We start from the raw sequence: 26,466 nt of genomic DNA on the forward strand, positions 1-26,466 counted from the left end.
AGTCAGCAAATTATACGGACGTCCAGCATTGTCATTTGGGAGTATAGCTCGCTGTGTAGCCTGGACCGAGCTGTAGCGCCCTGGTGATGACAGTGTATTCGCATTTCGTTGTTCTTACATGTAACATTATCATACTGTACACTTATTCAGCATATTATTCTCTATTGTATTTTTCTATTAAATTGCCATTTAAGATGACATATCTGTTCTATGTGTTGGATTTTATCAAGTAAATTTCCCCCAAAAATACAATTTATACTCTTGTGTGACTTATATATGTTTTTTTTCCTCTTCGTTGGGCATTTTATGGCTGGTGCGACTTATACTCGGGTGCGACTCATAGTCCGAAAAATACGGACTTGAGTAGATTTGTGAAGAAAAAAACGCTACTCTTACTCTGCTACTTTGGGCTACACAATAGTCGCAACATTTTCCTCTTCATTTTACATATTTCTTATTTATTTATTTTTTTTGCTCGCGATGCTATTGCCAAGAGTAGCGCCACTAATTTCACCAATGAGACGTCGCAACAATAATCACATGACTCCATTACACGCGTAATGGCCTGATAAATCACGCGTCATCAAAGCACCGTAACAAATGAAGCATAGATTTCATAATTGCTATGACGAGTCACATCCGTCAGCCAATGCGCAACGCCTTCAAGTAGGGGGCTGTCCTACAGTCGGCTTCAGTTATTCGCAGTCGGTCGTCAGTTTGTAAACACAAGCATGGGTCCAATGTCGGATTTAGGTTGAAAAAGTACGAAAGCTGTACCGCATACAAACAGGACGGATTGTCTGAGGAGTGATTTGTTCGACAATTCGAGGTAATTATTATATTTTTCGTACCATGCATTTTGTACCATGCATGTATTTTGAAACGATGTGAAAAAATATGGAAGAAATTAGCTGCTACAGCTTTGCCATTATATTATATTATATATATTTTTTCTTTTGACCAAGAAACGAGACTGTTTTACATCCATATCTGTTCAAGCATTTATTCACTAGGATTTTCACCGGAAAAGCTCTGTTTACATATGGCAGCTGCCATATTGACTGACAGAGTAGCATCGTCCTTCAACATATTTACATAAATTAAATGGTACCTGCACGTTTTTTTTTTGTTTTTTTTTTGCTTTCAACCAAAAATCAAGACTGTTTTACGTCCATATCTACAAAGAATTCAGGGATTTAAGCATTTATTCACAACAACTTTCACCGGAAAAGCTCTGTTTACACATGGCAGCCACCACATTGACTGACAGACTAGCACGTACTTCGACATATTTACGTAAAATAAATGCTAACTGCAAGTTGTTGTATTTATTTTTTTGCTTTTGACCAAGAATGGAGACTGTTTAATGTTAATATGTATAAAGAATTCAGGGATTTAAGTATTAATTCACAAGATTTTTTACTGGAAAAGCTCTGTTTACATATGGCGGCCACCATATTGACTGACAGACTAGCATCGTACTTCGACATATTTATGTAAAATAAATGCTACCTGCGCTTTTTTTTTTTTTGCTTTTAACCAAGAATCGAGACTGTTTTACATCCATATCAATAAAGAATTCAGGGATTTAAGCATTTATTCACAAGAATTTTCACTGGAAAAGCTCTGTTTAATTATGGTAACCGCCACATTGACAGACAACGTTACTCTTACTTGAGTAAATTTTTTGGCTACTGTACCCCTCTCTGCATGTAGGAATAACAAATTATGTATGTTAGCATGTTAAAAACAAAATGCGGGAAAAAAACTGACTCAGCATGGCAATTTTAGTTTCTTTCACCACAAAGATAAAGTCATTCGCTGGCCGTTGTCAGATGAATTAAAAGTGTTCAAAATTTTCCATTCAAGTCACGACAACAACAAGTTATGACTTTAGCTAACAGCCATGTTATGGCAGTCACCCCGAAATAAAAATAAAACTCATCTCGGGTAACATGACATTGCATGGAAAAGTACAGCTTTAAAGTGTTCCTGCGTGACACTATCGCCCGCCCAAGAGCCAAGAACCAATTTGTGCACACAGGAGTCAACTGTGTGAATCGCTCGCGGGATCTATAATCAATCATAATTGCTTGGAGTCAGGCGATAAGTGAATTGCTCATCTTTCTGCAGTGGCGTTCTCAACACAGCTGAGCTTGCAGCGTTCAGCTTCTGTTCTGCAGCATTTCGAGGTGGACAAGAAATGAACCGAGGGCGACCATCCATCACTGAGTATTTTCGCTGTGACCTTAAATGTATTAAAACATTACAAAGAATATCATATATCATAACTGCAGATGGGAACCTCTGGGTAGCTCATGATAACGATCCCACGATATGGCGATAAACATTTATCAGGAAATCATTCGAGGATATTCCACAAAACAACTAATAAACAAGAAAAACAAGCTATTTTCATCCTGCTGCTGTGTATTTGAATGAGTTTATCACTAGTAGATGTCCAATCCATTTTAACTGTGAAGATGGCAGCACTGTGCATCCTTGATGTTCGTGTCAAACAGCAGTTCAGATGATGGGCGTTGCCAGACAAACAGTATTTCACTTGGGCACATGCCCCTGTATTGATCTGCAGTGCCCCAGCAAAAATTTCACCGGTAAATATGTATGTCGCGGAAAACACTCAGGTGACATGAAGTTCCGCTCTGAGACCCCCAATTTAGCCAAATTTCAAAATTATGCATGTGTGATACATCATTGAAAAGCTTAAAATCTCAATTATCTGGGGTGAGAAAAAATTAACAGGAGGGCATTTAAAACTGGAGGTGAGACCCAACGAGAGCATAATTAAAGACACCATGATTTTAATGAGATATTATCGCATAATTACCTCTTTTCGATCCAAAAACTCCATGTAGCATGTATCACCGAGTGTCAAGACACAGCTGTGAATGGCCACAGCTGGATTTTTGGGGGATTTTATGGGTGAAACATGGTAATACAACAAGGGTCGCAATGCAGAAATCGCAGACATCAAGGAGTGGTCAAGATTTTCTTTTTCATATATTTACTAGGGCTCTCAAATGATTAAAATTTTTAATCAAGTTAATTACAGCTTAAAAATTAATTAATCGTAATTAATCGCAATTAATCGCAATTCAAACCATCTATAAAATATGCCATATTTTTCTGTAAATTATTGTTGGAATGTAAAGATAAGACACAAGATGGATATATACATTCAACATACGGTACATAAGGACTGTATTTGTTTATTATAACAATAAATCAACAAGATGGCATTAACATTATTAACATTCTGTTAAAGCGATCCATGGATAGAAAGACTTGTAGTTCTTAAAAGAAAAATGTTAGTACAAGTTAATAGAAATGTTATATTAAAACCTCTCTTAATGTTTTCGTTTTAATAAAATTTGTAAAATTTTTAATCAAAAAATAAACTAGTAGCCCGCCATTGTTGATGTCAATAATTACTTACACAATGCTCATGGGTGCTGAGGCCTATAAAATCAGTCGCACCCAAGCACCAGCAGAGGGCGGCAAAACTCCATAAAACACAACAAGTGAGCGTTTCACTGTACTGTCATTTAAGTCTGTCTGACCGGGGCATCTGCGTTAAATTTGTCAAATATTTTAACGTGATTAATTTTAAAAATTAATTAATGCCCATTAACGCGATAATTTTGACAGCCCTAATATTTACCCTTTTAAACTTTTTTTTCCTAATTTTTCTTTGTTTGGATTGATTATTTATCATCTAACATATGAGAGAAAATGTGACAGTAACAAAAAAAATACAATTAAGAGATAGTTATGAAGTAGATATCCATGACATTTTTACAGACACCAATTTTTTAATTGTGGCGTAAATTGTTTAAAAGTTTAAAATATGCAAGTGAATAATTTTTTAAAGTGTTTTTTTTTTTTTTTTTTTTAAATTAAACATTAGACATCGATGAATGATTCTTAGCTAAAAATGACAGAAATTTCGAATAATAAATACGATTACTTACTTTCTTTTTATGGCTAGGTTGAAACAAAAGCGGTTGCGCGACGTCTGTAAACAGGGATTTCCAGGGTAAAACGGACAAATTAAAAGTAGTTCTGGGGCTTGATGCGCCATGAATCTGCTATGGCAGCATATAGACAGATTGTTCTATCGGACATAACAGTTCTTTTGGCTTAAAATACAGCAGCTTATTTGAAAGAGGGGTGCAATAGCAGAAACTGCTTTTTCAGCCTTGTCTGTGTTTTCCGCCATATATTTTCAAACAGCAAAACCCAAACTGGAGGTGAGAGCAGGCGAGAGCATAATTAAAGTTGCCATGATTTTAACGAGATATTATCGCTCACTTACCTCTTTTCGATCCAAAAACTCCATGTAGCATGAATCACTGAGTGTCAAGACACAGTTGTGAATGGCCACAGCCGGAATTTTGGGGGATTTTATGGGTGAAACATGGTGATATAACTTGGGTCGCGATGCAGAAATTACAGACAACAAGGAGTGGTCAAGATTTTCTTATTCATATATTTATCGTTTTAAATGTTTTTTTTTTTTTCTTTTCAATTTTTCTTTGTTTGGATCAATCATTTATCATCTAAAATATCGGAGAAAATGCGACAGTAAAAAAAAAAAAAATACAATTAAGATATAGTTATGAGGTAGATATCCGTGACTTTTTTACAGACACCATTTTTTTCATTGCGACGTAATTTGTTTAAAAGTTTAAAATTAGCGAGTGAATGATTTTTTGAAGTTGTTTTTTTTCTTAATCGAAATATTAAGCATCAATTAATCAAATTAAGCTAAAAATGACTGACATTTTTAATAATAAATATAATTAATTACCTTCGTTTTATGGCTGGGTTGAAACAAAAGCGGTTGCGCGACGTCTGTAAACGGGGGTTTCCAGGCTAAAACGGACACATTTAAAATAGTTCAGGGGCTTAATGCGCTATGAATCAGCAATGGCAACATACAGACATATTGGTCTATCAAACACAACAGTTCTCTTGGCTTAAAGTACAGAAGTTTCCTTTAAAAAGGAGTGCAAGAACAGAAACTGCTTTTTCAGTCTTATCAGTGTTTTCCGCCATATATATATATCCTTTGGAGTTTAAGTCTACATAGCATAATCTACACAATGCACCTATGTCATATGGTCTTATTCCTCTATTCACTGCATATTGACAATCTACACATAGCTCCTTAACATGGTAATTTATGCTTGGGCTGTCAAACAATTAAAATTTGTAATTAAGTTAATCACAGCTTAAAAATTAATTAATCGTAATTAATTGCAATTCAAACCATCTCTAAAATATGCCATATTTCTCTGTTAATTATTGTTGGAATGGAAAGATAAGACACAGGACGGATATACTATAGTATACATTCAACATACTGTACATAAGTACAGTATAAGTCCACGGATAGAAAGACTTGTAGTTCTTAAAAGATAATGTTAGTAAAAGTTACTGTAATTTTATATTAAAACCCCTCTTAATGTTTTTGTTTTAATAAAATTTGTTAAATTTTCAATCAAAAAATAAACTAGCAGCACGCCATTGTTGACGTCGCCGAGAGGTGACGTCACAGCCATTCTTCCACAGTGTCTCTAACTACGTAAGATCGTGATTGAAATACACCACAAGGTGTCAGTGGCTCGTTTTGAATTACTTAGAAATCAAGCCAATGAGTATGTTTTGTCCTTCGACTGACACTGTAGTTCCCTGTTTACTGGTCCATCACGGTCATTTGAGTGCTGGCTTCACAACGTACATGACCTCTGATAGTTTGTAAATTGTGACTAAATATTGCCATCCAATGTATTTGTTGAACTAAACAAAATGTTTCATAGTTACAATAGAGTTTGACCAAAAAGTAATTGTATTTTGCATAGCTATTTTGATTGGGAATGCCAGTTCTCTTTGCACTGTTGTTTAACTGTGTGAGAATAGGGCCTCATTAATAAGATTGACGCGCTTTTCTTTTTGTGAACATTATTTCTTTTGAGAGATAGGAATATTATTTTTGTTGTGCTTTCACTAAATGATACTTATGTTTGTTGTGAAGGAGTTGCCGAAGCTTATGCCAATAAACGGCGCGGTCCAATGAACACCTGTGTCCACTCGCGTTTTGTAATATTCTGATAAAGAATTATCCGAGGCACCCTGAAGTGCACGCGGCGCCAATGTTGTTTACTCACATGATGCAGGAGGGAGTTAGAGTTACGGCCTGCCGAGAGCTGGAAGCTGCGTTAATGTTGAAGCTGAATGTGCTAATAAAGAAACAAAGTGCCAGCACGTCGCGTGTGGTATACCTTTGTTAAGAAAAAGCACAAAACAAGACACCTTTCTCTGCCTCTTAGCTCTCAATGTGGAAAAAACGGCGTCATTGTAATCTGTTTGAGGCAATGCATGAGCGGGTCATTCCGGGCATGCGTTAAATGCGTCAAATATTTTAATGTGATTAATTTTTAAAAATTAATTACGTTAACGCGATAAATTTGACAGCAGTTATTTATGCATGTAGCTGGCTGTGTGAGTTAGAACTTTTGCGAAGCCCGTTCGAGGGATATGTATGTCGGCAGATCTGAGGCTGTGTTGAAAAATCATTCTGATGTGTTGTAAAGTCGTAATGCAGGATAAAATCATGCTATAAAGAGGACTAACCTATTTTATTGCTCCACCGATACATCACAAGTTGAGTGAGTGTTTGGCGCTTTTTATAGACACAGTGTTATAGAGATTTATTTTCGATTACTACACATGGCAGCAATGTCCTGTCTAATTTTTCATGTGTCTGTGCAGACACACAAGCTCCCTGAGAACACTCTGGACCACGGTGAGCAACATCAGATGTGTACACTGTATCACTTTCACCGGCACTAATTAACTTTGATGAGGGTGGTAGGAACTCTGCCACACAAAAAAAAAAAAAAAAAACTACAAATGCACTGAGTGCTTTACGGCAGACGTGACTTTCCCCTTTACCCATTCATTATAAAGGCGAAAGTCGATGCTAACGCTAACGCAAAAAGTTTTGTCTGAGGAGGTTAAAGACAGGAAGGCTACCAGAATATACAGAATAAGCCGAGCCACAGAGTTGCGAATTGTCATATGCTATTGTTTACCCACAACTGGAATCATTACTTTATTGCTTTTCCTCCTTCACACAGCCGCTGGAAACAGAAATGTTTATTCCATCTGCAGGCGACCATAATGATTTTACGACCATAATGATTTTACAACACTATGCAGGTCTGCGCTGATCCTCATGGGAAGTGCAGTGCTGGTCCTCATGGGAAACGCAGCCTTCCTTAAAGTGCCTGTGACACGAAAAAGCATGTTTATTTCATAATACACGTGGTATTTTATGCCCCTGAATGATATGGGCCGCTTGGATGTGTGTGGAAGCGATCGCTATTTTTATTTAGTTTTTTTAATCCAGCGCCATGAAAATGAGTGACTTCCGGCTTCGGTCTTGCATTGAGGAGGAGGGCGCTGTGACGTGTACGGTAAAAGACGTCCTCTTCACGCTAAAGTGTACTGTTGTGTATGAGGACGATGGATTCAGCTGATTTTGCGGATTAATATGTTTATTTTTCACATCACACTAGCCAAACGGCTGCAGAAAAATCATTCTGTATGAGGGAGAGGCGTATGCGCCTTTTTGGAGTTTCAAAAGGTTCCCATTCACCGTGGATATTTACTGTGGGACCATTGGACTTACGAGGAAGTGAGTAAACATCTTGTTTTGTATTATGTCAAATACGAATACAGCAATTACAAAGTAAACACTACAAACTTTCTTTAAATGAAGGACTACTTACGTTTGATCATTGATAGGCATGTAAAAAGCTCTCCTAATGCTCATTAGCAGCAGCACGTTAGCTGCACAACAACTCCATCCGGGGAACGAACTGTAAATTGCTCTCCGCCGGGCGGTTTGCTAATCTGCGAAGACAATCGACAACTGGGTCGTCATGTCAAATAATCCAGGACAGTTATGTGTGATTTTCCGCTTTGAAGACTTTGAAACATCACTCGGTTCGGGTTAGCATGTCGGCTAGCTGTCACGCCTTCTGGTTTGTTTACATTCTCCGAAGCCGGGGAAAGGAAATGACATATGTCCGATTTAGGTGTCATAAAATATCGTTCTGGAGGTGCGACAGTAAAGGTGAAGTCGAGAGTTTTGACCATTATGGAGTAATTTTGCCATGTCGTCCTAAATAAATGCATTTTTATTATTTCATATTCCATTCAGCACAAGACTGTTATTTGTCATGACCATGCCATTTATTTAGCAATTGGGGAAAATACTTGGATAAAAAGAATATCCTGTAAAAATATTTAAGTAAAGAGACAGAAACAATGACATTTTGCCGCTCTCTTCATCGCGTTTTCTTCGTTGTGAATAGTTCCCCCTCGACGGGCTGACTGGTCCTTCTCAAGCCATTTATATAGCTATTGGGGAAAATACTTGGATAAAAAGAATATCCTGCAAAAATATTGAAGTAAAGAGACAGAAACAATGACATTCTTCCGCTCTCTTCGTCGCGTTTTCCTCGTTGTGAATAGTTCCCCCTCGACGGGCTGACTGGTCCTTCTCAAGCCATTTATATAGCTATTGGGGAAAAATACTTGGATATAAAGAATATCCTGTAAAAATATTGGAGTAGAGAGACTGAAACAATGACATTTTGCGGCTCTCTTCGTCGCGTTTCCTCGTTCTGAATAATTCCCCCTCAATGGGCTGAATAGTAAAACCGATGAGCCCAGTCTACCGCTGACGTCATCCACCTGTTGGGGATGCTAAAGCCCTATAATGGTAGGCGTGGCTAACCGGCAGATTAAAAGACTAATTTCTCGTCATCTGTGCTTTGCTAAATTGTTGTATATAGTTGAATCGTCTCAAAATATGATTCTAATTCACATAATAATGCCATTTAAGACTTTTTTTTCTCATGTCATATGCTCTTTAAGGCAAAACACTACCGCTTTTGTCCACCGGCGTCGCTAAAATAGAACAAAACTGAAAAGTACCAAGTGCTGCATGAAAATCGTTCAGGGGTAAAAAAGGTGAAAAGGGTGTAGAGGAAATATGTTCCGGTACACTGTACAACTAGGGCTGTCCCAAAATGACCAGTTTTCTCCCGATTAGTCAGCTGACTATTTTTACGATTAGTCGACTGATTTCTAATAATCCCCCCTCCCTCCTTTTTTTTTACTAATTTAGCAATGACATTTTTGATGATGTTCATTAGTTCCCAAAAGCATTTTGGAACACTTAAATTCTTGATTAAAGTAAAAATAAACACGTAAATAACATCAATAAATCACAAATAAACAATGAGGTCAAATGCTGATAGCATTAACTAGCGCAAAAGAATGGAACAGATTCAGAACACTGACTTCGCCTTTCCAACATGATTCAAAACAATTCTTAAAAAAAATATCTAGCATTAATATTATAGCATATTACTATATTAATAGTAGTGTCATAATTATTCATTGCCAATCAGATTTTTAATAATAGGTGTCGTTTTAGTGTGGAATCTGAATTCTGAAGTATGTGGGATTAACTCCAGAAATCGTTATTTATATGACGAACATGACGTGCTTTTATTTAGAAATGTTCACTGGAAGTACGTTCGCTAAACCGCTAACAGGAAACTTTACACTCTGCAAAAAAAAAGCTCTTTATTTGTCATTGCATGTGGTGTCAGTAATCAGTAATTTTTTTTTTCATTATTTTTCGTTTGCAAATGCTGTTAAGCAGCGATTTTTCATGCTGGAAGTGTCACCTTTTAACCGCAAGTTTGCGTTTTGGAGAAGACTGCCAATGTTTTATAGCAGGCTAAAGTAGGTTGTCTTTTTTCCCCATTAGCCCCAATGTAGCAATGCTAACGTTTACTATGTTTAATATGGATGTGTTTCCCTATTTTGTATGTCTGAACTTTAATTCTCCGGCATGTTGATGACCAATAAACATCTGTGAAAGGAATTGGAGTCTCATATGTCATCTACACGCACGCACAAATGTATGCAGCACACACGCGGTGATGAAACGTAGCCATGAAAATGACCGCCCTCATTTTTATTTACCGTGCAATAAATGGACTCATTGCATATCGCGACAGGCTTAGCAACGTCAATAAAAAATGTTGTTAGTTAGTTAGACGGACTTACGATCTGCAAGTTTGTAATTGTCTCCTGTCGTCTTCCAAAAACCGGGTGACGGCGCTTTAGGTGTTCATTCACGGGCGACGTGCAGCCAAGCTTGCCATTGAAGAGACAGGACACAACAGTTTACCGTCCTTTGTTTCGGTAAAATAAGTTAATGTTTTGGCCACTCTGGCCACACTTTTTGGCTTTGTGCCTGCTTGCATACCAAGCATCCTACATTAACGGCGAATTTCGCCAAAAGGTGAGAGGTCTATGCAAGGGTGTATGCAAGGGATTCTGTTCTTTTTCACCACCACACCACCAAATTGTTGAAACTCAATATAAATAACGCATGGCTTGCTGTCATGCACATTGTTTATTCATTGTTTACACTTTAGAATAACTGCTTTAGTGGATGTTATATTTTATCGGGCAGCTGTTTTCAAATCTCCGGTATTATGCATTGGAGATTTGTCCAGCTGCGCTGCATCATACTGAGACGTGTTTTGCATAGCAGATAGCAAGTGGAGGAACACATGCAGAAACATTTTATAATACCGAAAATGACTATGTGTGAATGAAAAGGATATTGTATAGTACACGCTCATATATGTCAGCGGGAAGGTCTCCTGCTATCAGGCCCATAGGCTTTTTGGATTAGTTGCACACGGTTGAGTGCAGGTGGGAAAGACATCTTTTATCAGTCTGTTTGGGTTTTATCGAGTGCACAGTGCACGTCAGCAATATCCCTCGAAGGATGATGAGAGGGCCCTGATGAACAGCTCTCAGCCTATCAAAATGCCAGCGGAAGCACCGCTGTTGGCATTCTGCACGACAAATAAATCAACTGAGGAATAAGATGTATTCATTTGAAAGGTCAGTCCTGTCTCCGCTAGACAGTTGAAGATATTTGCAAAATGTCATTATCTATAAATTGAATATTTTGAAGATAGAGGTTGTCCAGAAAGTGAAGAAACAAACGTTTGAGGCGTGTCAGAAAAGTTTTCACCTTCAGTGTTGGCCAGACGATCAAGCAGCTTGTTGCGGATTTTGCTGTTTTTTTCATTACTATGATGGCGAAACCTGACTTGGAGCCAAGTGTTTGTTTTTTGTTTTTTCATTCTTGAGAACACGAAACCATTTTATTTTTGGTAGTACCTCAAGATACGAAATTAATTGCTTCCGGAGTGCCTTTCATATCATGATTTTTTTCATAATAAGAACCGCTTTTCACGTGTAAATCACTGAATTAGTTTCAAGCAGTCCTAAAAATAGTACATTAAAGGGGAAGTTCAGAAAATTTTTACATCAGGCTTAATCTTCAAGTTAGTGAGGGTTTAATTAGTCGGTGGAGTTAATTTCGACAAATTCCGTGTAGTTTGTTAGTTATTAGTTAGTTTCAGGGCTCCGGAGTGCCTAACCTAGCACAAGTCAATTGGGCTGACTTACCATGCCAATAAAAAACATATGCATACATGAAAATCATCGATGACCCATGCAACCAATAGTGTTGGCTATGTTTTCAGGATAAATTTATGAAAACCTTTGCATGTCAATAATTACAGTATGAACAACAACATTTGTAATCCAGCAGCTCTGCAGAAGAGTAGAGCGGAGTGATATCACATCGGTTTTTATCACCACTGATTTTTTATGTCCGAGCCAGCAGCAAGTAACCAGTTTTTATTGTTCCTCGTTGTTCATAGGGAAATTGTGGAAACTTTGCTTTGCCCATTTCTTCTGTTTCCACAGGCTCTAAATGCACATTTCGCCTTATTGCCGGCCGCCAGTTAACTCAGCAGACTGATGCTGCATCCGGGGAAGGTGGGAAATCCAAGTTCCAACCTCCGATCTGGAAGAATATCATTGGAAAGCCTCCACTATTTGATCGCTTATGAGAAGGCAGGTTTGCTGGAAGTCAAAATGTCTTTTAAAGGCCAAAAATAAAAAACAACTTGTCGCGCTCACTCATCTTTGATGTTTACATTCGCTTGGAACGCTTTGAGGTCGCAAATGGTAACCTCCGGGCGCGATAAGTCCGACACCCCACCTTCCTCGAATGCAGAGTGAGCACGAGTGGCCGAAGCATTCCTCTCTATTGTGGTCGTATTGCGCATCTAAAAAAAAATAGTCCTGCAGTATGAAACGAATCACGGCAATTTGGTGTGACATTGTTTTGGCCGCATGTGTGTTTTGGAACAATGATCTGCATTTTGAATTTATTTGACTATGTTGGATCCATTCATAGATCGGTATCATTTTTTTATTGGCATGCTAGGACGGGACCATTGATTTATGCTAGTTTAGCCCCTCCACACTCATGAAACTAACAAATAACTTACAAACAGGATGGAATTTGTTGAAATCAACTCCACCGACTAATAAAACCCCTGCCAACTCGAAGATTAAACCTAATGTTAAAAATTCTGAACTTCCGCTTTAAATTTTGTAATAATGGCTGAGTGCCGGTGGGTCGGCAGGGTGTCGCCCACTCCAGGTGGGGATCCTATCCTGCTCCGGGAGTAGTGGGCCGTGGGCGTCTCGCGGTGTGCCGTGTCGGTTGGGGGGTTGCAGTGGTGGCTGGTGAGCCAGGGCGTAGGACATGGGGGCTGGTAGCCCGTCCCCTCATGCCTACCCTGAAGGCTGGTTAATGGGGGCGCGGATGGTCCGGGGGACAACCCTGTGTCCCGGTTGGATGGCGGCTGCCCCATTGTGGGAGGGGAGATGGGCTGCACTGGCTCACCCCCCCGATTGGCTGGGGAGGGGCCATGGCCCTGGGGCGGCCCCCATGCAGCATTTCCACTTGTCTGCAGGACTATCACACTTCACCCATGACTGGATCCAATTAGACACACTCAAGTAGAGAGAATGTCAGGTCCAGGATTAGCGATTAGGTAGCATAGAATAGGATGTCAAGATATCCACACGTACAAGTGATTCACATATTACTGGGTTCACATTGCCAGGAGCGCTGGTAGTCACTCAAAGCAGGGGGTGCAGAGGATCTTATTTTGTTTTTCCCATCCCAAAACAGCCGTTTTGGTCCAAATTTGTCATGCGTGCGGCTTTTCTCCATACAAGGCATCCATTACGGAAGTACACATGCCTGCTGTACTGTTTACGTACTACTATTACTAGGCTAAGACAAAGATAGCGTTCTTTTCACCTACAGTGTGTGTTGGACATTTTGTATTGGAAATAAAAGGGCCCATGTATTATAATGCAAATCCCTGCAGCTACATGGCGCAATGACGCACACTTTTTAAAACTAAAAGGTCCAATAAGCGTCAGTTTAACACAGACTTTTAACAACACTCAAATAAATTGCACACAAATATCCAAAAACGCTCTGCACGGCGGCAGCTCAACAGCAAGAACAAATAATAATATGGCTACAATGCAAATTATTTGAAGTTCTCCATGGTCTAAACCGGGCAGAAGAAGAGTCTACCAATTTTTTTCTCCCCAACACCAGGGGATGCTGCAGCACCCTCAGCATCCCACTTTCCACTCCACTATCCCCCCTCCTCTTTCTCCTCAGTCCCCCACACGGTGTCCACGGGAAATAAAATTAGCACACAATAGCACCACTATATTCATAGTTAGTGTAGGCGTTCAATGTATTTCTTGTTGTTTGGTCTTCTCCTCTTCTGTCTCTCCTCTTCTATTTTCCTTGCTGTCACCTCATAACCCCTTCCTGCTCGCTGCTTTCATAGCCAAAGTTTGACTTTAGGGGAGGGGGGGCAACACATTTTAATGACCCTGAAACACAGTGTCAGCAATAAAATTAACTTACAAGAATATTTATAAAAATACAGTGGTACCTCGACATACGATCGCTTCGACATCCGACGTAAAATTTGACTAGCCATTTGTTTCTACATCCGACGACATGATCGAAATACATCGACATGACAACACCGCAGACCAACGCACGGCAGATTTTCTCGTGTGTGAAATCAACACAGGTTTCGAAAAGGTTGGTACAGGTGGTAAAACAAGGAAAAAGATGATGCTGACCTTCTAAATGAAGATGCAAATGATAGAAAAATATGAGTGTGGGGTGCGCATCCGTGAATTGGTTCAACAATGCATCTCCACGGTCCTACTCCGACCACCGTTCGCCAGTCTTAATAAGTTAAGCTGACAATTATTACTGTGGAAAAATCGCTAATAAAAATCGCCAGCTTCGTCACGTTTTTATCATTTATTTCACAACTTATTCGACACAAAACGCATCCCGACCGCCAAAGTTGACGGTGTTCTGAAGAAAACATTGAAAGTGAAGGTGAAACTCTCAAGCTCACCAGTCTCGGGCACGGTGCGTTCAGTTAAAGCAAAAAACGACCGCCACATTACAACCCAATTCGTTACATTATTACAGGAATTATTATTATCATATGGTATTATTCCGATTTTCATTTATAATTTATTTGTTTTGCTATGTGTAATTGCCATTTGTAATTGAACCAGGAGTATTTATTAAGGATTTAGTGTAGGTTTTTGGGCTGTGGACGAATTAATGGATTTATAATGTATTCCTATGGGAAAATCCTGCTCAACTATGACCATTTCGACTTACAAGCAAGGTCCTGGAACGAATTAACTTCGTATGTAGAAGTACCACTGTAAGTTAAAAATGATCGGGTTTCCCCCCCCCCCCCCCCCTTTCATTCTTAAGGGGAATTCTAAATCAGACTGTTTAGGACAGCTACACTTTTTGCCAAGATCGTCATCCATTGAATATGGGATGCCCGTCGCAAATTGAAACTCCGCTCACCATTTTGGCGGTGCTCTTTGGCGTTTCATGGTCCATAATTTCAATCCTCGGTTCTTGCTCAGTAGTCGCTTTTACAAGCTTAGGTTTGAAAAAAATTACATATATCCATCTCACCTCATTGGTCTTCAGGTGGTTTTGGCTAACCAAAGAAAATGACCGTCTAAGGTGTTAGTCACATGATCTGTTCAAAAATAATTTTGACCCATTATTAATTTTTTTCTTGTTGTTGTTCATTTCATTCATTTTGTTGTTTGTTTTATTGCTTTACGGCGTATAGACTACATTTTACCGGAAAAATCTTAATTTTAAAATAATATATAGCAAAGTCAATTACATGCAATGAAACTTTTTGGCCACCGGGGGGGAGTGGGATGCCCCCTGGCCCCCCCTTAAATTCCGCGTATGATTGTTTTCTCCTAATAAACAAAACACAATGAATAATCACAACGAGAGTATATTAAAGTTGTAGCGGAAAACAGACAAGACTGAAAAAGCAGTTTCTGCTCTTGCGCTCCTCTTTAAAAGAAACTGTTGTATTTTAAGCCAAAACAACTGTTGTGTTTGACCAAACAATATGTCTATTTTCTGCCATAGCAGAATCATTGCGCATTAAGCCCCCAAACTTTTTTTAATTTGCCCGTTTTACCCTGAAAAACCCCAGTTTACAGACAACCGCTTTTGTTTCAACCCAGCCATAAAACGAAGGTAATTAATTATATTGATTATTCAAAATGTCTTTCATTTATAGCTTAGAATCATTAATTTATATCTAATATTTCGTTTAAAAAAAAACGACTTTAAAAAATTATTCACTCGCGTGTTGTCTGTAAAAAAGTCACGGATTTTTACCTCATAACTATAGCTTATTTGCGTTTTTTTTTTTTTTTTTTTTCTGTCGCATTTTTCCGATATGTTAGATGATAAATAATCGATCCAAACACAGAAAATTTGTACAAAAAAAAATAAATAAAATAAAACGTTTAAAAAGGTAAATATTAGAAAAAGAAAATCTTGACCACTCCTTGATGTCTGCGATTTCTGCATTGCGACCCTCGTTATATTACCATGTTTCACCCATAAAATCCCCATCAAATCCAGCTGTGGCCATTCACAGCTGTGTCTTGGCACTCAGTGATACATGCTACGTGGTGTTTTTAGTTCGAAACAAGGTAAGTACGCGATAATATCTCGTGAAAGTCATGTCGTCTGTAATTCTGCTCTCGCCTCCAGATAGGGTTTTGCTGTTTATTTTTTAATTTTTTTTTAAATGCCCTCCTGTTCAAAATTTTTCCTCCCCCAGAAAATAGAGATTTTTAGCTTTCCAATGACGTACATATCGGACAATTTTGAAAGCTGGCTAAATTGGGGGTTTCAAAGCGGAACTTCAAGTCACCTGAGTGTTTTCCGCCTTGTATAATAGTAAGAGTATTTGCATTTTGGATATGAAATAATGTATATTTGTTTGTGGCATCAGTCCACGAATCTTTCACAAACCTTACACTGTATGTTACAGTTGACCAAACCTGGCTGCAGGGCCAATATTTCTGCTGTTCTTAATGTTTGGACAGGAAAAGAATTAGAATACAATTTGAGCACACTGTAATGCAATTGCATGCAGTCTGTCTGATGTTTTCCCTTCACAATAGAAATTTGTTATCCACCTGCCCAGTTTAACAAATGAGTGTTTATACCTTCTTGTATGATTTCTTGATGGTCTTGAGGCACACTGAGTTCATTATTACCATTAATCCCCATTATAAGAACCAAACAGTAATATCTGCATGGAACAATCCTTAATTGCTCCCATTCTGTTTTTAATGAATCGAGTGAATGTACTTCTCCATTGGTGGCAAGCAGCTGCTGGCTTCAGCACATTGCTATGGGTAATATTACGCACTTGGCACCAAATGTGATTTGCTTCGAATGAGAGTTGAAAACTGCGATGGGCAATCACAACAAGAGGAGTAATCAAAGGCTAATAATACCCAGGCAGCTCATATACTCCTTTTGGACTGGCAGGTGAGGTCGAGCTTTCTGATTGGGTCATTTACGGATAGTCTGCATAGTTATTGTGAGGTGAAGACAGCTGCAGGTTCGATGTTCCAATAGTGAATGGCGCAATCACGACACAGGAACCTCTGGAGCGTGAGGCTCCTTTTGAGGTGATGGACTGAAAGAAATTATAAATGCGCGCATTACTACACAAGCATTTATTTTTCTATATTACTCCACATATCCATCTTAAAGTCCCCTTCTCACGTCAGGGGGTACGTGACTGAATTTGTTGGATTGGATGGATAAGACTTCACTGAGCCACAAACTTTTTGTTTGTAAAATGAACCAAAAAAATGAAAAATACGATTTTCATTCCATTTTCTTTCCTTCTTTCTTTATTTCCTTTTCAGGCATGACAGATCCAAACATACAGCATTCATTTGTGTTTACATTCAGTTCAGTTCATTGCTGTCTAACCGATCGAAGTGTACAGACGCACATTCTGAGCTCCTGAAAAGCACGCTCCTATCTTAACTGATAAGTGCTCAGGGCTGGGACCAGCCTGAAAAATACGACTCCAGTATGACTCGGAAAACTCTGAAACCTGAGGATCTGGATGAAGTCAAATCCTCCATCCAGAAAATAGTGGCCTCTCTGGCTTCTCTGACCAACCTGGAGGCTTCTCTGACTAACCTGATTCAAAACCAGAATCGGGAAGTCATGAAAGAATTACAGCTGATGCGCGCTGAAAACGAGAAGCTCAAGCAAGTGGTTGAGGAGAAGGAGGCTCGCATCAAAAGGGGTGAAATTCTGGCTGAAGATCTCGACCAAGGAAGACGCGCAAATGATCTCATCATCTCTGGATTACAACTGATGCCCAGATCATATGCCGAGGCCGCTAGCCCACCTGTGGCTCAACAGGCAATTGCCAAGCTGCAAGAATTTGGAATAAAGGTGGACCCGTAGGACATCCGTCACTGCTTTCTGCTCCCAACTGGGGGGAGAGGACCAGCGACGGTGGTCGTGAAGTTGGCAGACCACAAGAGCAAGGTTGCCCTGCTTGACCAGCGCCACCGCCTGAAAGGAACAAAGATTTTTCTGAATGACAACTTGACTTGCCGGAATGCCCACATAGCGAGAAAAGCACGTCAGCTCAAAAAAGAGGGGAAAATTACCAGCACCTTGGTCTCTGATTGCAAAATCCTTGTCAAGTTGCAAGACATGAAGATAAGAGTCGTGAGAAGACTGGAAGAGCTGACCTCATTCGAAAATTAATGATGACACCTGTTACCACCTTTTGGATGACCAGATTGATGAGTACCATGATGACCCAACTGATAATCTTGATCCTGACCTCAACTTTTACAATAACATGCCGAACAACTGTAAGTACTACACAGCGGACTTTAATTTGCACGGATACAACATTGCTGTGATATCACCGACCATCTGCCTCAAGACTGGAATGATGTTTACAATGCAAACCCACGAGACAAAGAATGCAAAACAAACCTTGGATGACCAAGACGCTTATCAACGCTTGCAAAAAGAAAACAGTGCTGTATGAGTTTTTTATCTCCCAATGACTGGGCCTGCGAGGAGAAGTTTAAGAAATATAGAAATAAGCTAAACTGGACATCAACTGATACAATGAACCCACTCAAATTGACAATATGGGAAATTCCATGGCAATCAATGACTTTTGAATGATATGTGAAAAAAAAAAAACCCAAAAAAACCTGATGATAACTGGATGGTAACACAAACATGCTTGACTGTGCGTCCCGGGCTGTTGGGGGACGGGTATCGATAAGCATTTGCTTTTTCCCGTCTGTCCTTTGTCTGTCATCGTCTTTATTTCAGGCAAATTCCACACTCTGAAACGGTCAATGATTATGATGATGATGACAATGACAATAAATTCATTCATTCATTCATTCAACCCAAAAAGAAAAGGGCTGACGGGAGAAGGCGAAGCTTATTGAATCCCGCCCCCAATATACCATAGGACGCAGAATTATCGAATAACAATTTTGACATTTCAGATTGTGTGATGATTACCAGGTTTTTTTGTCCCTCCACCCCTCCTCCCCTTGATTGTTCATCATTCCCAATAGTCATTGCCAATCGCGGCGATTAGTTCGTTATGTTGATTAAATCCAGGAGATTAGTTCATAATTCAATGTGAGGTCAGTTCATTCTGTTGATTCGATCCAGAAGATAGGGGATAGCTGAGGCCCGATGGCAGGCCGTGTCTGCCACCTCCTTTCGTCGATTTAATCCTCGTTGCGGTCTTCATTCCTTGCTGCATTCCGACGAACACTCATCTCCGAGTTGAGCAGCTCCGTGGTAATTTTCATTACCATTCTGGTTGTGGCAGTGTTGGATGCAGCTAGGTCGTTCTTCACCTGTGATATATTATCACAGGCCTTGTTGAGGCTGGCGTGCACTCCAGCGATAGCGCTCACGGCAGTAGTGGTCAATTCCACTGATCTTCTTTGGCTTTCCAGCACTTTCATAATAATCCGACGAATCAAGTGGGCTCCAAGCCCTTGCAGAAGAATCACAACCAACAGCGTTATGAACAGGTACACATCCTCGATGTCCTCAACTTCGAGTGTGGTCAGACACAGCGGCCGCCATTTTCCCCAACTATCCTCCATAAATCCAGACTTAAAAGTGTTGCCCGGACATGGGCGTTTTCCAGGTTCTGGTCGCATTGTAGAGTCGATCTTGTCCAGGGCACTCAGTGACCAATTGACCAGTTCCATGTTTTTACAGATATGGCATAATACTTATTTTCAATAGTCAGAGTTTGCTGTCTGTACAAGGGCTTACACAGCCAAATGATTATCTGTCCTTGTGACAGATGTTTAGTTGAGCCTTGTTTACATTAGCATTGGGTTTCTTGGGGTTAGGGTTTTTTTTGTTTTTGTTTTTCCCTCCTTTGTTTTGGGTACACTTAGTTTTGTTTACAGGTTTGACTTGTCACCCAGACTTACTCCCCCTTATTTTGCGGTTGGTCAGGAAGCCAGCATCAGAGACCAGAAGTGATGTCATCAAAGGCAAGCCAAAAGGCAGTAGATGGGTCTCACACTTTTTCTATTTAGAGTGGCTCCTGGGGAGTGGCCTTCTCTTCATCTGGTCCCGCACCGCCCTGCGAGGGGTTCTCGGCACTTTCCTGCTTCTGCCTTCCTCTCTCTTTTCTACGGTGGCCAAGAAGAGTCAGACGAAATGCAAAGTCCAAACACTTTGCAAAAACAAAAAAAAGCATAAACAAAAACTGCCACAACACAAATGCTAATTGCAAACACTTTGCTGAAGAAAAAAAGCACAAATACAAACGGGCACAACACGATCCCCAATTGCCAAAGCACGAATGTACATTGGCAAAAGCCCGAACCCCAATTGCCACAACAAAAATGCAAGTGTCTCGCAGCACGAATGCAAACTGCGACAACATGATCCCCAATTGCCACAACAGAAATGGAAAAAGGCTCGTAATACGACCGCAAGGAGCCACAGCACGGATGCAAGAGGACGACCCATAAGTAGACTAAATTTGACCGAAGTAGACATGAGGACTAAAACTCCTGCTCACGTGTAACCAGAAGTTATCACGTCACATCCCCACATTTACAGAACTTGAAAATGTAAGTTACTGAAATTCGCTCACAGATTTACACTTTAGTATATGGTGGAAAACACAGACAAGACTGAAAAAGCAGTTTCTGGTCTTGCACCCCTCTTTAAAATAAACTGTTGTATTTTAAGCCAAAAGAACTGTTGTGTTTGATAGAACAATATGTCTATATGCTGCCATAGCAGATTGATGGCGCATTAAGCTCCCGAAATTTTAAAAATTTGTCCGTTTTACCCTGGAAACCCCTGTTAACAGACGTCGAGCAACCGCTTTTGTTTCATCCCAGCCATATAAAGAATGTAAGGTAGGAAGGTAATATTTATTATTCAAAATGTGTCATTTTTAGCTTAGAATCATTAATTGATGTCTAATATTTTGTTAAAAAAAACAACTTCAAAAAAAATTATTCACTCGCATATTTTAAACTTTTTAACAAATGACGTCACAATGGAAAAAAATGTGTCTGTAAACAAGTCACAGATATCTACCTCATACTGTAACTATCGCTTAATTGTATTTTTTTTTTTGATACTGTCTCATTTCCCCTGATATGTTAGATGATAAATAATCGATACAAACAAAGAAAAAAAACAAAAAACGTTTAAAAGTGTAAATATATGAAAAGAGAAATCTCGACCTCTCCTTGATGTCCGTGATTTCTGCATCGCCACCCGTGTAATATTACCATGTTCCACCCATAAAATCCCCCAATAATCCGGCTGTGGCCATTCACATTTGTGTCTTGTCACTAGGTGATACATGCTACATGGAGTTTTTGGGTCGAAACAACGTAAGTACGTGATAATATCTCGTTAAAATCATGGTGTCTTTAATTATGCTCTCATGCTTTCACTTCCAGTTAGGGTTTCATGGTTTGATTTTTTTTTTTTTTTTTAAATGTCCTACTGTTCAAACTTTTTCTTCCCCAAGTAAATTGAGATTTTAAGCTTTCCAATTATGTATCACACATGCATATCGGACAATTTTGAAATTTGGCCAAATTGGGGGTTGCAGATCCGAACTTCAAGTCACCTGAGTGTTTTCCGCCATATATTGCTTTGTGACTATTGCTACGGTGGCAGCAGCAAAGTGGTAGTTGTAGACTTCTGTCTACTTCCGTGGAATTTAGTCTACCTCTGGGTAATCCTTTTGTATCCGTGCTGTAACGTTTTGCAATTGTGTTGTGAGCCGTTTGCATTTGTGTTGCAGGCAATTGCGGTTTGTGTTGCGGGCGATTGGGATTTGTGTTGTGGTTGTTTGCATCTGTGCTGTGTCTATTTGCAATTGTGCTTTGGCCAATTGCCATTTATTTTTTTGGCGTTTTTGTTGTGCCAATTCACATATGTGCTTTTTTCTTTCTGCAGAGTGTTTGGACTTTGCATTTCGCCTGACACTTCTTGGCCACTGTACTTTTCTAACCGCTTATCTTTCATGGGCTCCGGAGCGGGTCGCTGGCTGAGTGCTGACCCTATCTTGCTCCCCAGGACCTGCGGTGTGCCGGGCAGTGGCTGGTGGGCTGGGTGGGCGGATGGTGGTGTGTCCCCGTATCCCTTCCCTGAAGACCGGTTAATATGAGCACGGATGGTCCAGGAGACCACCCTGGATCTCGGGGGGATGACGGTGGCCCCCTTGCTGGAGCTGCGAGAGGGAGGATGGGCTGCGCTTTCACCCCTGATTGGCTGAGAAGGGGCGACCCCCGCTCAGCATTTCCACTTGTCTGCAGGACTATCCCGCTCCCGCCCACTCTCATTGATTATTAATCTGGCCCCATGACCCGCGGGCTTTCCCGAAATTAATCATGCTCTGGTCTAGTGCATACCCACACTTACTGTACAAGAGTGTGCAGCACCCAACCATCTGAAGGTGCGTGCGCTGCTCGCTGTTGGTCAATATATTGTTCACCTGCCTAATCTTGCTTGTATGCGTGTTGCTGCCTCGAGTGAGCAGTTACAGTATAGTTGCACAGGACTTATCGATTCCGCAGGAGGCATGAAAATGAAACTATCATTTCTCAATGAGAGTAAAAAAACAAAGTAACATGTAACCCAAGCGACAATTTGAAAAGTAGTGGAGTAAAAGCACAGATTAGGGATGTCCCAATTGCATATTTTTGGACCCGAGTCCCAGTCACCTGATTTTGAGAATCTGCCAGTCCCGATCCCGTCCTCATGGTGGTAACGGAGCTGCCGGATCGCAGTTGTACGCAGCCGGTATGTTTTGTCCTATTTTTGACGTACTGTGGAGCACGCAGTCCACAACAAGCTTGGTGGATCCGCACCACACACGCATTAGTGACGGGATCTGTCGTTCACTTGGGGAAACGAATCCATTCCAGTTCGTTCAGTAAAAAGACTCTTTGAAACAAATCGTTCAACGAATCGTTCGCACCCATCATCCCCTCCCCGCCCAAATGAATCGTTCGGTTAGTGAACGGGAAGTGACGTTGACGAACGAATCACCAGAGACCGCTTCGCAGTATAACTGAACGGGAAGTGACATTGCTTGGTCCCTCCCGCTCTTGCACACAGGCTCCTCATTGACCGCTCGTCGTAGTTTCAGAAATGAGTGACAGATGATATCATTCTGCTATCCCAGCCTCGTCTCCCTCCTGCTGCTGCAAAAGTGAAGGAGAACTTTCGCGTCGTCTGTCGGATTTCTATGGGATCAAAGTCATGGCTCGTGCTTGCATTTCGATTTAGGACAAGGTTAAACATTTTCCTTTTGTGGGGAGAGTGGGGGTTTGGGGTCGGGGGAGCACGGAGTTTCTTTAGCATGATCTTGATCACATATACAATGCTGCTGCTACCAGCCAACGCGGCATGCTTTCTGTCACGAAAATGAAAATAAATTGAAAGTTTAATTTCTAAATATGGAACGACCAACACATCATATTTACCTCATGCTCTGTTGTGTTTTTGTTTTTATCCTCATCACTATTATTTTTGGTAACTATTGTTAAAACTAAAGTGTGAATAGCTAGTTGTCAAATGTGTTGCTGTGAAATGAAAACACTACTACATTTTGATATCAGACAGTTTCATTGCAAATCAGTATAAAGATGATCGTATTGAATTTTTGTACTGGTATTAATAAATAAAATAATCCAGTCAGCTCCCCTGTCGTCCCCTCATCTCAAATCGTCAAATGCTGACGAGAAATAATTGTTTGCTCTTTACGATGTCACCTTTCTACTCTCATTAGTCTGCTAAGAAAAATGTAGACATATTGCGAGATTTCTCGTGGCCGCGTGTGTTGCTTTTGGGCACTTGAGTAGCACATGATGGACGGATAGACATAATTTTTCAAACCAACCAATACCCGAAACTCTCTGACATGAAAAAAAATAAAACACTCGGAAAAAATGACATGTATATACTGTTTAATTGCAAATCAGTATTATGGTGGTCATACTAAATATTAATTTTCCTGTGCACAGATGAGGTAAATATTGCTGCCATGAAGCCTCCATAGATTGACAGTTCTCTACCCCATGCGCTGCCATGACGTGTCCGCTGCTCAGCTTTTGCTTGCCTGCGACTAGGGCAGTGCTTCTCAATTATTTTCTGTTACGCCCCCCCCAAGGAAGACGTAAATGTTTCGCGCCCCCCCAAACTCTCTGGCGCCACTGTAAATAGTATCATTTGTCTTTAAAATTACTATTATAAATACGCATCTGACTAACATTGTGTCCTTTTTTTCTAATAAAGAAAAAAAGTAACATAGATCAACTTATAATAAAGTATAACTTTATTAACATTGTTTTGTTTGTAACAGAGAAGACAACGCGCATCAGTTTGCCTGAATTTAAAAAAAAGTCCACATCCAAACTGTAAAAAATACACTCAAGGTACATTTTTGACCATTTGATACAGAAAAATAAAATGTAATAAAATCAGTAAATAATAACAAATTAAAATTGATTACAAACATTCACTCATGAGGACAATATGCCAAAAAATTTGACCAAAAAAACAAAACTGAATAAAAGAAAAAAAGAGTGTCCTTGGACAGAAGGACAGTTTTTAATTTTTGCTGCTCACAGTATTACTTCCTTTGCCATGGTGTGGAGTTATTTGCAATGAGCATGCTAACAATGCTCACTGGTTTACTGATATAACACTGACAAAGCAGGACGATTGTTGGCAATATTCGGCACGTTTTCGCTGAAAAACAATCAAGCGGCTTAGCAATGAGATTGGGGTCTAATGTCTTTAAGTGGCGTCTTAATTGATTTGGCTTCTGGCTGTCCCCTATAATTATTTTTAGACACAGTAAACAGTGGTCTTTCCTCATCACCCATTGTATTAAAAGTCAAAGCTAAAAGGCAAACGGCACGAAAAAAGCGCAATCTCCGCGGCCGAGGTAGAACCGTGGGTGAGGGCGGTCGTCGTGACGATCCCAAGCCGAAAATGGCACTTCTCGGGCGGCGACGTGAGAACCGGACAAGACAGTGGGTCGCTGCGTGAGTGAGTCCGGTCGGAAAACGGCTTTCGAAAACGGCGGCGGAACACTGCTCTTCATATCTGTTTTCTGTGTGTGCTGAGTGCTCTTCCTTAGTTCAAAAATATTGCGTCTACTCTGAAAATGAGAGTGCCACTGCCACCCACTGAGTGGATGTGCAAGTACACTTTATTCCAGTACGGCAGAAAAAAAAAAAAAAAACATGTTCCGCGCGCCCCACTATTTGAGAAATACTGGACTAGGGAAAGAGTTTTATACTACTGTAAATTTGATAAAATGTCGTCATATGTAGTCTCGAGTCTGTCGAGAAAAGTAATACACTAAACCACGCTCGCTAGGTTTGCATGGTGTTTTTATCTGTTTGAGCAACATATGATTGGCTCCATATTAACAAATATCTGACAAAGTCTTTTCCTTTCATTTTTTGACTCGTTCACTGGGTGACTGGCAAGTCTAGTTAGCAACAAGCTCGGTCAGGAGTCGAAGGACCGAGTAAGTGAACGGGAAGTGACATAACTCAGTCTTGCCCCCTGCGTGCACGCTGGTTGCTTATTGGCCACACGTGGAAGTGAGTGACAAACGCCCTGATTCTGTTTCCGCTCCCTCCCCTGCCCGCGATGAGGCTGGCGTCTGATTGGTCGTGTGCGATCTCAGAAGACGCTGCCGCTTAACGCCCTCCCACGCAGCTAACAGGCCCCAACTTCATAGAACGAATCAGTGCAGAAGGTGATTAGTTCGGTCTCGTTCACCCAAACAATTCGTTCAATAAGAACGAATCGTTCACGACCGATACAACACTAACACGCATCCGGTATAGTGGCCTTAAAGATCCTGATACTAGCAGTTTGATAGTCCATCGTACAAACTCAAAGTGCTGTCTTTTTTGGGTTGAGAGAACTGATACGACACATCAGCTCGCAATTGTCCTTTGGGAAACATTTCATAAATGAGAGGATAGAAAAGTGAGGTCCGAAATGTTTCTTTGTCGCATTCTAGCTCACTCTGACCAACTGTACTTAGTATATGGTATTCACAGAGTCTGGAGCTTTTTTTCGCTGTTTTGTGACAAATAGTCAACACTTCATCCCATAGGTTGTCAAAGAATGACATAGCAAGAGCAAGATGTGATTAAGCACAATTAAAAATGAGTTTTAATATTGTAGTGAACACGAAACACACATTATTGATGTTAAATTTGAATCGTTTAGCTTACCATCGCCTCTTTGCAGCAGCCCAAGCAAGGTTGTAGCTGTTCGCACTCCCTTCCAGAATTTGCCGCATCCACAGGCAAGAGCATAAAACGTTTGTTTGAATAAAACAGTGGTACCTGGACATCAGATCGCTTTCACACACAATCGTTTCAACACCCGACGTAAAATTTGACTCGCCATTTGTTTCTACATCCGACAACATGCTTGAAATACAAAGATCTATG

This window comes from Corythoichthys intestinalis, chromosome 20 (genome assembly GCF_030265065.1).
Source record: "Corythoichthys intestinalis isolate RoL2023-P3 chromosome 20, ASM3026506v1, whole genome shotgun sequence".
In the NCBI taxonomy this organism is placed as follows: Eukaryota; Metazoa; Chordata; class Actinopteri; order Syngnathiformes; family Syngnathidae; genus Corythoichthys; species Corythoichthys intestinalis.